We start from the raw sequence: 10,823 nt of genomic DNA, 5'->3' as shown, positions 1-10,823 counted from the left end.
TGTCGCATCTGACTGAGGTAGGCTGCTTCTAAGAGCTGTGTATCTTGCCATTGGCTCATCTGTATTTATCCTCTCTTCTCTAACTAGTGACCGAGAGGCAGAGGGTGAAGTCCAGCGCTGCTGCTCTGTTTGTGGAATAGTCTTTGATCCAAGGGAGACAACTGCTAATGTAAGGGCAGAAGATCCCGCCTCCCCCCCTTGATTCCTCGTTTCTCTGTGCCATCTGCTCTGGAAGTTACGGCCATTCCCTGGATCAGATTTCCAGGATACATAGGGAGAATCAGAGAGATAGCCTTGCAATCTTTTAAGTTACGTCAGGGATGGGGAACTTCTGGCCTGTTGGCCAGTCTTGGCCACCAGGGGAGTCCAATTTGGCCTGTGATCCTATTGCCCCCAACCAATGGCTACCTGTCCATCATCTCAAATCACCTGTTATATCAAATGATGAGCAGGAGGGCAGGGTCCGTTTCTGCCTTGGCTACTCCACCGGTTCCCTGCTGTAATGAGCTGCAGACATGATTATTATTATTACTACTACACAGAGCCTAGGACTTGCCAATCAGAAGGTTGGCGGTTCGAATCCCCGCTACGGAGTGAGCTCCCGTTGCTCAGTCCCTGCTCCTGCCAACCTAGCAGTTCGAAAGCACATCAAAGTGCAAGTAGATAAATAGATACTGCTCCAGCAGGAAGATAAACGGCGTTTCCATGCCCTGCTCTGGTTCGCCAGAAGTGGCTTAGTCATTGGATTTCAGTTCCAGACCCCAATGAGGGCAGAGGGGGGTTGCCATACATCCAGAATTTCCCAGATATATATGGAATACTGCAATCAGCATCAGTGTATGGGTGGGAATTGGGGGGAAATGTCCGGGAAAATCCAGACATATGGCAGCCCTTGTTGGCAGTGCCGTTTTTGCCAATTTTCCATAAAAACCGCTCAAAAATGGCATTTTTTGTGATTTTTGCCAAAAAGTTCAACTACTTTGCCAGAAAAAGCTGAACAACTTTTCTTTCCGGATTCTCACTGTTTGAAGTATGGCAACCCTAGACTGTGAGGGAAAGACTAGCTAGGAGGACGATAAGCAGTGACACAAGGGAAGTAATGGAGGGGATTAGGATACGGAATGTTCCAGAAGAAATGAAAATGACTCGTGGAAGGGAGTCTGAGAGGAGAAGGAAACCAGGAGCGAGAAGGAGCAGAGAGGAGAGGTACACATAACAGAGCTACATATGTTGAAGCGGCGAGTCAGGCTGAACATCACATATTGATTGGAGTCTGAGTAGACTGCCGTCTGCTGCTTCCACATCAAAATAGTCCCATAAAAGACCCACCAAAGAGCTATCTAGCCAAATCATGACAGCAGCATATGTCAAAAGAAATACAGAAGGAAGTTGACATCTTTAAGGCTCCCCAGTCATCCGCAGGCGATCGTTCCTTTGCTATGCGGGCTTTTCGCCTTCTGGATATGCCTTTCTCTTCCTCCTTCCTCACCTTCAGAACATCCTTGAAAACTTTTTTCAATTTTCTGTTCTCCGTATCTTTTTTTTGGAATGGTTTAGTTTTCATCTATTTACTCTTTCTACCCTTCCTCTTTTTCAAGCACCACTTTCCTATGTGCTTTTACGGCTTTATGGAAGTGCCAGGAGTGCTGAGTGCATTTTATTTGCACTGCACCTGGAATGCCAGCTGGTGCGTATGGAGGGCAGCTATATCAAGACAATATTATTATTGATGTCATTATTGCGCTGCCGCATCTCATGGACACATGTATAGTTAAGAGGGCTTGCACAATTTTTTTCCTAAGCATGGCAAACACCACACTGCTGTTGGTAAGGACTTCTTTTATTTGCTTTGTAGTGTTTTCGATCCTGGAATGATTATCTCTGGCCCTAGTTACTAATAATTTGATCCTGGCCTTCACCAAACATGGGACCTTCAAGGTGGCTCTCAAGGAGAAGTGACCCTCTCAGACTGAAACACACAATGTAGTTACAAGGTCCTTCTTGGCTATCCTCCCACCCTACTTCCAGAACATTCTCCCATAAAGGCTGGCCTGGCAACTATATTGTTTTTTAGTGCAAGCTTGGCAATATTTTTTTTATTCTTCTGGGTCTTTTAACATTGTTTTTAACAGTACTATTTTTCTAGAAAAAGATGTGCTGGAATTCACCAATTCACCGACGCCTGCCTTGTCCTCTTAGTAAAAAGGTAAAGGACCCCTGGATGGTTAAGTCCAGTCAAAGGTGACTGTGGGGTTGTAGCGTTCATCTTGCTTTCAGGCCAAGGGAGCCAGCGTTTGTCCACAGAAAGCTTTCTGGGTCATGTGGCCAGCATGACTAAAGCACTTCTGGTGCAACGGAACACCGTGACGGAAACCAGAGCGCACAGAAATGCCGTTTACCTTCCCACTGCAGAGGTACCTATTTATCTACTTGCACTGGTGTGCTTTCAAACTGCTAGGTTGGCAGGAGCAGAGATAGAGCAATGGGAGCTCACCCTGTTGCGAGGATTCGAACCGCCAACCTTCTGATCGGCAAGCCCAAGAGGCTCAGTGGTTTAGACCACAGCACCACCCACATCCCCTGGCCTCTTATAATGGCAATGGTGCCCACCTGAGAGGTACCAGAACTGAGTTCCAGATGGGGAAAAGCCCTGGTTTTTAATATCATTTGAAGGTATTAATTTTTGCATTTTGGTTGTTTTTAGTTCTTACAAAGTTGCTTTAGTTCTCTACATGCTTAGGACAGGTGTCAAGAATGCCTGTAGTGCCTGCAGGCCCAACAATACCTCCTATGATGCCCATCAGTAAATATCCCCTCAAAACCCCTCATTATATGAGAAACTGTTTCCTCTTCCTGCACATTGCCTGGAACGTGTACACTGACCCCAAAAGGTTGGCAACTCCTGGCTTTGGTGATTTGACTTTTCTTGGTCTTTTGTTTTATTCCCCATGATGCTCCTGGATTTTGCTGTGGTTGTTTATTGGTGGCATTATTTGTACAATATTCTTTAAGTTGGTTAAAACCTAACTAAACAGGGATTCTCTTTTGCTTGATCCCCTTCAGTTCTGGCATTCAGACAGGCCTTAAGAACTTATATTTTTCCTCTAATGCCTTTCCTAATGTTGGTGATCTAATTCAGGGGTCAGCAAACTTACCGAGCCTCGGGCCGGTGTCTCCAGCGCTGATCACATGATGGGCCGGAGGGCGGGGGAGCGCGTGACCATACGCATGCACACACGCTATTTCTGGAGCACTTCCGGGTCGAAGGAGCACCGAAAATAGCTTGTGCGCATGTGCACGGGCCTCCTCTGACCCAGATGTGCACCTGAATGTGCACAACCTATTTCTGGTGCTCCTCCAACCCGGAAGTAGGCAGTCGTGCAGCGCAGCGCCGGTAAGAGCGGGCGGCGGTAGTGGGTGGCGGGGGTTGCCGCGGGCTGGATAAACGAGTCCCTCAGGCCTTATCTGGTCCGCAGGCCTTAGTTTGGGGACCCCTGATCTAATTCAATGTCTCTACATTTGTCTGTTTCTACTCTGTGCTTATACGCTGCTTGCGGGTCTATACTTTTTATTTCTCTGTTTATGTTGCTTTGTGAGTGTTCGCCCCTGAAAACCAACTAATAAGTAAATTAAATCAATATTGCAGGTTGTCCAGAGAAAATATATTAGGGGGCCACCTCCAAATATAATTACATAATTAAAAACATGAAACAGGGGCTAAAGGATGACTGGAGCCATTGAGACTGAGTTTGCTATTGCTGATAAGAAGGCTGGGCATTCAGGGGTTGCATTGCAAGTGATGGTGGACTGCGCATAAGCACACTCTGCCCTGTTATGCCCCTGCCCCATTCTGTCCCCCATTACACCCCCTTTTCTGGTCACTTCCTGGTCAGGTCACCGAAACGCGGGTGTGTGTGGTTGCGCACATATGGAACACATGCAAATCAGTTGTCGCCTGTACAGTAAAAGTAACTATCAATTTTAACAGAGCCAACTGAACCAGAACTCAAAGCAACAAAAAGGGAAAGGGGGGAAACTGAAATACATCCAAATGTTTGGCAAAGGTGGGGGAGGGTAGATCTTAACAGAATGCCAAAAAGAGAACAAAGAGGGAATCAGTCAGGTCTCTTGAGACAAGGATTTCTGCAATCTTAGTATTACAACCCATTGTCTCATTCAATGCAGTGCAAAGTAAGGCAGGTCCACAAATGAAGAACGTGGTGACTGGGCAGGGTTTTTTAGTTTTGCACCAGCCATCTAGGGATGTTCCAAAACACTGAAACATAACTTAGCTAAGTCTAGTCAGTGTGTCTTGCTGTTAACTAGAAAGTTAGCACTTTGAGACCACCAAAGGACAGCTGTGGGCAGGGTTCCTGCATAGCAGGGAGTTGGACTAGATGATCCTTAGAGTCACTTCCAACTCTATAAATCTATGATTCTAAGAAAGAGAGGTATCTTCAAAATGGTGCCATTTTGGATGTGCTCCAACTACGGGTGGGAAAACCTGTCCATTTCTGTTTCTCTCTGTTTCTCATTTTTTCCATCTTAAGTTCCATTCTCCACGTTTCCATGTTAGTACACCATTTTGAGAAAGTCCTCATGATAATTTTAGCCAACATTTTAGCGCAAACTTCTCCAAATATGCACCTATTGTATGCAATTTTGCCTAATATTCACAATTTCCCTCAATATACTTTAAATATTGTTTTTTGTAATGTGTGCGTTTGTATGTACCTTTTACCAAAGCATATGCATTTTTGTTCACATGATTTGCCTGGAGGACAGCACTGCAGAATTCAAAGAAGTCAAATTTGGAAGGATAGCTGTGCTTCATTTTGTACATAGTTGGCGGAAGTGTGAAGTAAGTAAATTTGTCTTGAAATGCAAACTGAATTTAAATTTCCCCCCTTCCCTTGCTCCAACATGCACCGGGTCTACCTCCCTTGAGGCTGGGAGACCTGAGCACAACCAGGTCACTTCAGAGTAGTGTGACACGCTATATTATTTCTAATGAAGGAGAAGGCAAGGTGCAAGTTGTCTGTGCAGTGCAAGCTTGGCTTGCGTGAAAGAGGTGAGGCAAGGGTGAAGGGAAGGAACAAAGATGGATGGAGTGCAGGATGGGTGAATTAACTGTTGGCAGAAAGCACACAAATTGTGGGGTCCTGGAACGGTTCAGGTAAGGAAATACTTTGTTACTGTTGTTCCCAAAAGAGACATGAGGGAGGTGGTTTGATGGATACAGGGGAGGAAGCTATTTCTAGCCTTGGGAGCAAGATGAAAAAAAGACACACATACATGAACAGGGAATGAGACAATGGGGAATTTGTAAGCGAGCTGGAAGACAGGAAATTACAGAGCCTGAAATATGATGGGGAACTTAATGTTGATGGAGAAAGCCAACTTACAGCGCGAGCTGCTCGGCGTTTACTCAGAAAGAAAGCCCCACACTGTTCCGTGCTAAGTGTTATAGGATTGCAGCCTCAGAGATGTCAGGAGGGACTGGGAGGTTACCATAGCAATGAGAGATAAATTAATTTTAGCAGGGGTCATTCTGGATGGATGAAAACAAGGAATGCACCAGGAGGGAAGTGTAGCAGGATGGAGGTTGCAATGAGCTAAATGAGAAATTAACGGAGCACACACAGCAATTTTCTCAAGCAGGTGGAGAGCCAAAAGGGTGTATCTTGGAGATGCTGAAGCAGCCATATTTGGCAACAGACGACTAAAGGAGCTGAACCTTATTCCAGGGCTGCCTGCTGAGAGACAGAGATGTGTTGAGACCTGACGCTGAAATAATATTTTTTTCTTTAATGTGCTCAGGTCGAAACGTTAAGTGAGAGCCCAAATAGGAAATGTGATCAGCACAAGGCCATTTTAAACAAGCAATTGTGAGAAACATGTTTTGCAGACCCCCTGTTAAAAATTTAATATTTGAGGCACATCATGACATTAAATAAAAAAAACCAGCTTTAGATTGTTTTAATCCAAGTAGACACACTGAGTGGTATTCAACTAAGTTCTGGGAAGTTTGCAAAATGATCGTGAATGTCTGGTCCACAAGCATATTATCGCATTCTATACCAGCTGAAGATTCCAAACCACCTTTAAAGGCAGCCCCATGCATCGTGCATTGTGAAAGTCTAGTCTAGATGTAACCATAGCATGTGTGGCTGAGGCAAAGTCTGCTTTTCCCCCAAATATGGCCACATCTGGCACACCAGCCTACACATCTGGCACACCGGCCACAAACTTTCCCTGTACCTTCATATATATAACAAGGAGTCCAGTTTTGTTTATATGTTTCATTATATTGGGCGACTGATTGCCTTATGATCTGGCTATTTTAAAGTTATTGGTTGCTGAAAGTTTTAAATTGTGTTTTATACAATTTAATTGTATACTCTGTGCGCCACTTTGTGAGGATACTCTCTTGGAAAGCAGGATAATGATAATAATGATAATAATGATAATAATGATAATAATAATAATAATAATAATAATAATAATAATAATAATAATATTTTATTTATACCTCACCCTCCCCAGCCAAGGCCGGGCTCAGAGCGGCTTACAAGCAATAATAAAAACAAGATGAATGATTACAACTTAAAAACAAAAATAAAATACAACATTAAAATAATGGAACATTAAAATATTAAAATGTAGCCTCATCGCAGGAGGAGAAGGAAAAGAAAAAAGAAAGAGAGGGAGGGAGGGAATCAAATTGGCTCCAAGCCAAAGGCCAGGCGGAACAAGTCTGTCTTACAGGCCCTGAGGAAAGAAATCAGATCCCGCAGGGCCCTGGTCCCATGAGGCAGAGCGTTACATCAGGCCGGAGCCAGTGCTGAAAAGGCCCTGGCTCTGGTTGATGCTAATCTAACTTCTTTAGGACCACTAGGGTGTTGCTATTTATGGACCTTGAGGCTCTCCGTGGTGCATACCGGGAGAGGCGGTCCCGTAGGTATGAGGGTCCTAGGCCGTGAAGGGCTTTAAAGGTCAAAAGCAGCACCTTAAATCTGACCCTGTACTCCACCGGGAGCCAGTGCAGCTTGAAAAGCACTGGGTGAATATGCTCCCATGGCAGAGACCCCGTGAGGAGCCTCGCTGCAGCATTCTGCACCCGCTGGAGTTTCTGGGACAGCTTCAAGGGCAGCCCCGCGTAGAGCGAATTACAGTAGTCAAGCCTGGAGATGACCATTGATTTCGAGGGATCTATTCCAAGTATGATTTAGCTAGACAGAGCCTGTATACACACAAACACACACACTTGCAGGCACACAAAACAGCATTTTGTGACATCAGCCACTGATGGTGATTTTGTAAGGGGGCAAAAATCCCCTAAATGACCTCTTCAGCAGTTTTTGGAAAACAGCTATAGATAAAAATTGATATTGGCTGGAGGGGCACAGGGAATTAGCCAACTGTAATGTCACATTGCATTACATCAGATTGTACCATTACAAAAATCAATTGCTTGTACAGTTTATACAGGGGTAAAAATGTTCATATTGAATATCCAGTGAACCGTAAGCCAACAGAGGGCATTAAAAATAAAGCATACCTGGTCTTCAGATATCCATGGTAGTTTTATCTCTGCTGCCCCCCCCATGAGTTTTCCCTCCCCCAGTCTGTGATGCATGCATTTAATTTGTTACAGCAAATCACCCCCCTCCTGTTTCATTACTGATTCTATATGCTATTGCAATTAATACTCAATTCCAGCAGCAGACTGAAAAAAAGAACCATCCTCTTGTAAGAGTCATTCTTGGCCTTAAGGACAAGGCTGATCTTGGAGTATTTGGCTGCAGTTTCAGAGTATATCCCAGTGGACTCAACACGGCTTTCATCCAAATATACATCTATAGGATTGCACAGTTGCCCAGACCTCACAGTTTTTGTCAGTGTGCAGCTTTCCACCATCAACGACTCTGGTTGTGTACAGCAGGGTCATCTCCTGCAAAGGCTACGAATTTCCTTCAAAGATTACAGAGGGGATAATCTGGGTTGTATCCAACTTAGTCATACTCAAAGGAAACCCACTGAAATCCATGAGGTTATTCAGGGTGAACTCAAATCCATTGCTTTCAATTGATCACACACACACACACACACTCACACACACGGTTTTTTCAGATTAAAATTTCACAGCCACATATCCAACATACAACACAGAAACAAGATTCCAAAGAATCTCCTGGACTTCCATTCTCCCCTTTGTGGGTCCTATTGTTAATCATTTCCTCCTGTATGTTTTATAATAATCCAAATCTTTTACCTCTCCATTGTGTCCAAAATTCACCATTAAACTACAAGTGTTATGCCAGTCCTACTAACAATTTTCACTGTTTACAATGGTCTTTAAGATAAGTTATAAATTTCCCCCATTCCTTATTAAAATTTTGGTCTTCCTGATTTCTGATTCTTCTGGTCATTTTTGCCATTTCGGCATAATCCATCAACTTGATCTGCCATTCTTCTCTGGCCGGGACTTTATCTTCTTCCCCTCTCTGGGCCAATAACATCTGCACAGCTGTGGTCACATACCATATTTTCGCTCTATTGGATGCACCGGACCATAGGACGCACTGGACCATAGGGGGGGGGAGAACAGGATTTCCCCCCCCCCCTTGTTCTCCCCCTCTAAGTCAAGGTGTGTTCTGTGCGTTCAAGGTGCGTTCACCCAAAGCCTCCGGAGCCCAGCAGGAGTTCCTGCTGGGCTCTGAAGGCTTTGGGTTCTTTTCAACCTGCTCTTTGGGGCTGGCGGGGGGGGAGCTCTGTTTTCCCCCACCGCCAGCCCCAAAGACCAGGTCGGGGAACAGCGGGAAGGCGGTGCTCTGCCTCCCCTCTGTCCCCCCAGCTTGTGGGGCTGGCAGTGGGGAAAGCAGCGCTTCTCCCCACCGCCAGCCTCCAAACCAGGTCGGGGAACGGCGGAAAGGCGGCGCTCCGCCTCCCCTCTGTCCCCCGAGCTTGTGGGGCTGGTGGGGGGGAAGCGCTGCTTTCCCCACCGCCAGCCTCCAAACCAGGTCGGGTTTGGAGGCTGATATCCGCAAGCCTTGGGAGCCCGGCGGGAAAAGGTTATTTTAAACATATTTTTTTCAACTCATTATACATCATTTCCCAAAATTCTCTTTCTACCTTACATTTCCACCACATATGATAAAAGGTGCCTTCAACTGATGACTTAATCAAATACATCTGATAAGCTCTAGCAGAAACTCTGAGCAAATGAATGCTGAAATGGAAGCATCTTGAGGGCATAGCAATTGAATCCATGAGCTCTGTGGAGCTTCTACAGAAGGCACATAAGGAGATTCCTACTGAATCCGGACAGTGGCTCATCTAGTCCAGCATCCGTTTCTCACAGTGGCCAACCTGATGCCTATTGAAAGGTTGCAAGCAGGACCTGAGAGCAACAGCACTCTTTCCTCCTGTGGCTTCCAGCAACTGGTATTCTGACTCATACTGCTTCTGACAGTAGAGGAAGAACATAGCCATCAGGATTAGTAGCCACTGACAGGTTTATACTCCATGGATATCGCTAATCCCCTTTTAAAGCCATCCAAATTGGCAGCCGTCACTGCTTCTTATGGGGACAAATTCCACAACTGAACTGTGCGCTAAATGACAAAGTACCGTACTTTCCCGTCTATAAGACGCCCCCATGTATAAGACGCCCCCTATTTTGGGGTGCTCAAATTTAAGAAAATGGGGGGAGATGGCACAGAGTTGTTGAGCATTTTCTGCGGAGGATTGCCCAGAGTTATTGAGCCTTGGGGGGGGGGAGGAATGCCCATGGTTTTTGACCAATTTCTTGGGCGGGGGGGTGGGATGCCGAGCCGAATATCACTCACCCAATTGGCAAATGCTAACAAGCGACGCAAGCCAAATTGCTGAGTTGGCAGCCAATCCAAAGCAGTCCTTGCCGCATCCGCTAATAACCCACCCAATTGACAAAGCAGCAGCCAATAAAAAGCAGCCTTTGCCACATCCACAAATAATCCACACGATTGACAAAGCAGCAGCCAATAAAAAGCAGCCCTTGCAGCAGACACCATTCACCCACCCAATCGTTAGATCCTGCTCGAGGAGGCAACCAATCACCCATCTCCCCTTTGCACTACCCATGTATAAGACGACCCCCCCCCATTTTTAAATTTTATTTTGGAGTAAAAAACCCTCGTCTAATATGCGGAAAAGTACGGCACATTTTTTTCTCTGTCCTGAATCTCCCAGCATTGAGAGGTCCCATTAGCATAACCATAAATAAATATATAACGTAAAAATATTTTGCCAAGTCTTTCCAATGATTAGTACAAATGAAAAATGAGGAAAAATCAAGCATATGGGTCTCTGAATGCAGTATGCACCAGCTGGAGCCAATCGTGAAAGACAAGTGACATGGGTTATGAGAAAATACTCGTGGGGGGGAGTTTATACGATCCGTTTCATAATAACGTCTATATAGTGGCACCTCGGGTTACAGATGCTTCAGGTTACAGACTCCGCTAACCCAGAAATAGTACCTCGGGTTAAGAACTTTACCTCAGGATGAGAACAGAAATTGCGCAGTGGCAGCGTGGCGGCTGCAGCGGGAGGCCCCATTAGCTAAAGTGGTACCTCAGGTTAAGAACAGTTTCAGGTTAAGAACGGACCTCCAGAACAAATTAAGTTCTTAACCCAAGGTACCACTGTATTTGCTTTCAACATTTGTTTTTTTTGGGGGGAATGTTTTAGATATTAAATTAGAATGAGTTGCCATCTTTGTCCTTTACAAAATAACACTGTGTTGAAGTTCCAGATGGGAAAACTAAATTAGCTTTTGG

The sequence above is a fragment of the Podarcis raffonei genome, chromosome 3 (assembly GCF_027172205.1).
Source record: "Podarcis raffonei isolate rPodRaf1 chromosome 3, rPodRaf1.pri, whole genome shotgun sequence".
NCBI lineage: Eukaryota > Metazoa > Chordata > Lepidosauria > Squamata > Lacertidae > Podarcis > Podarcis raffonei.
Note: the sequence above shows the minus strand (reverse complement) of the source record.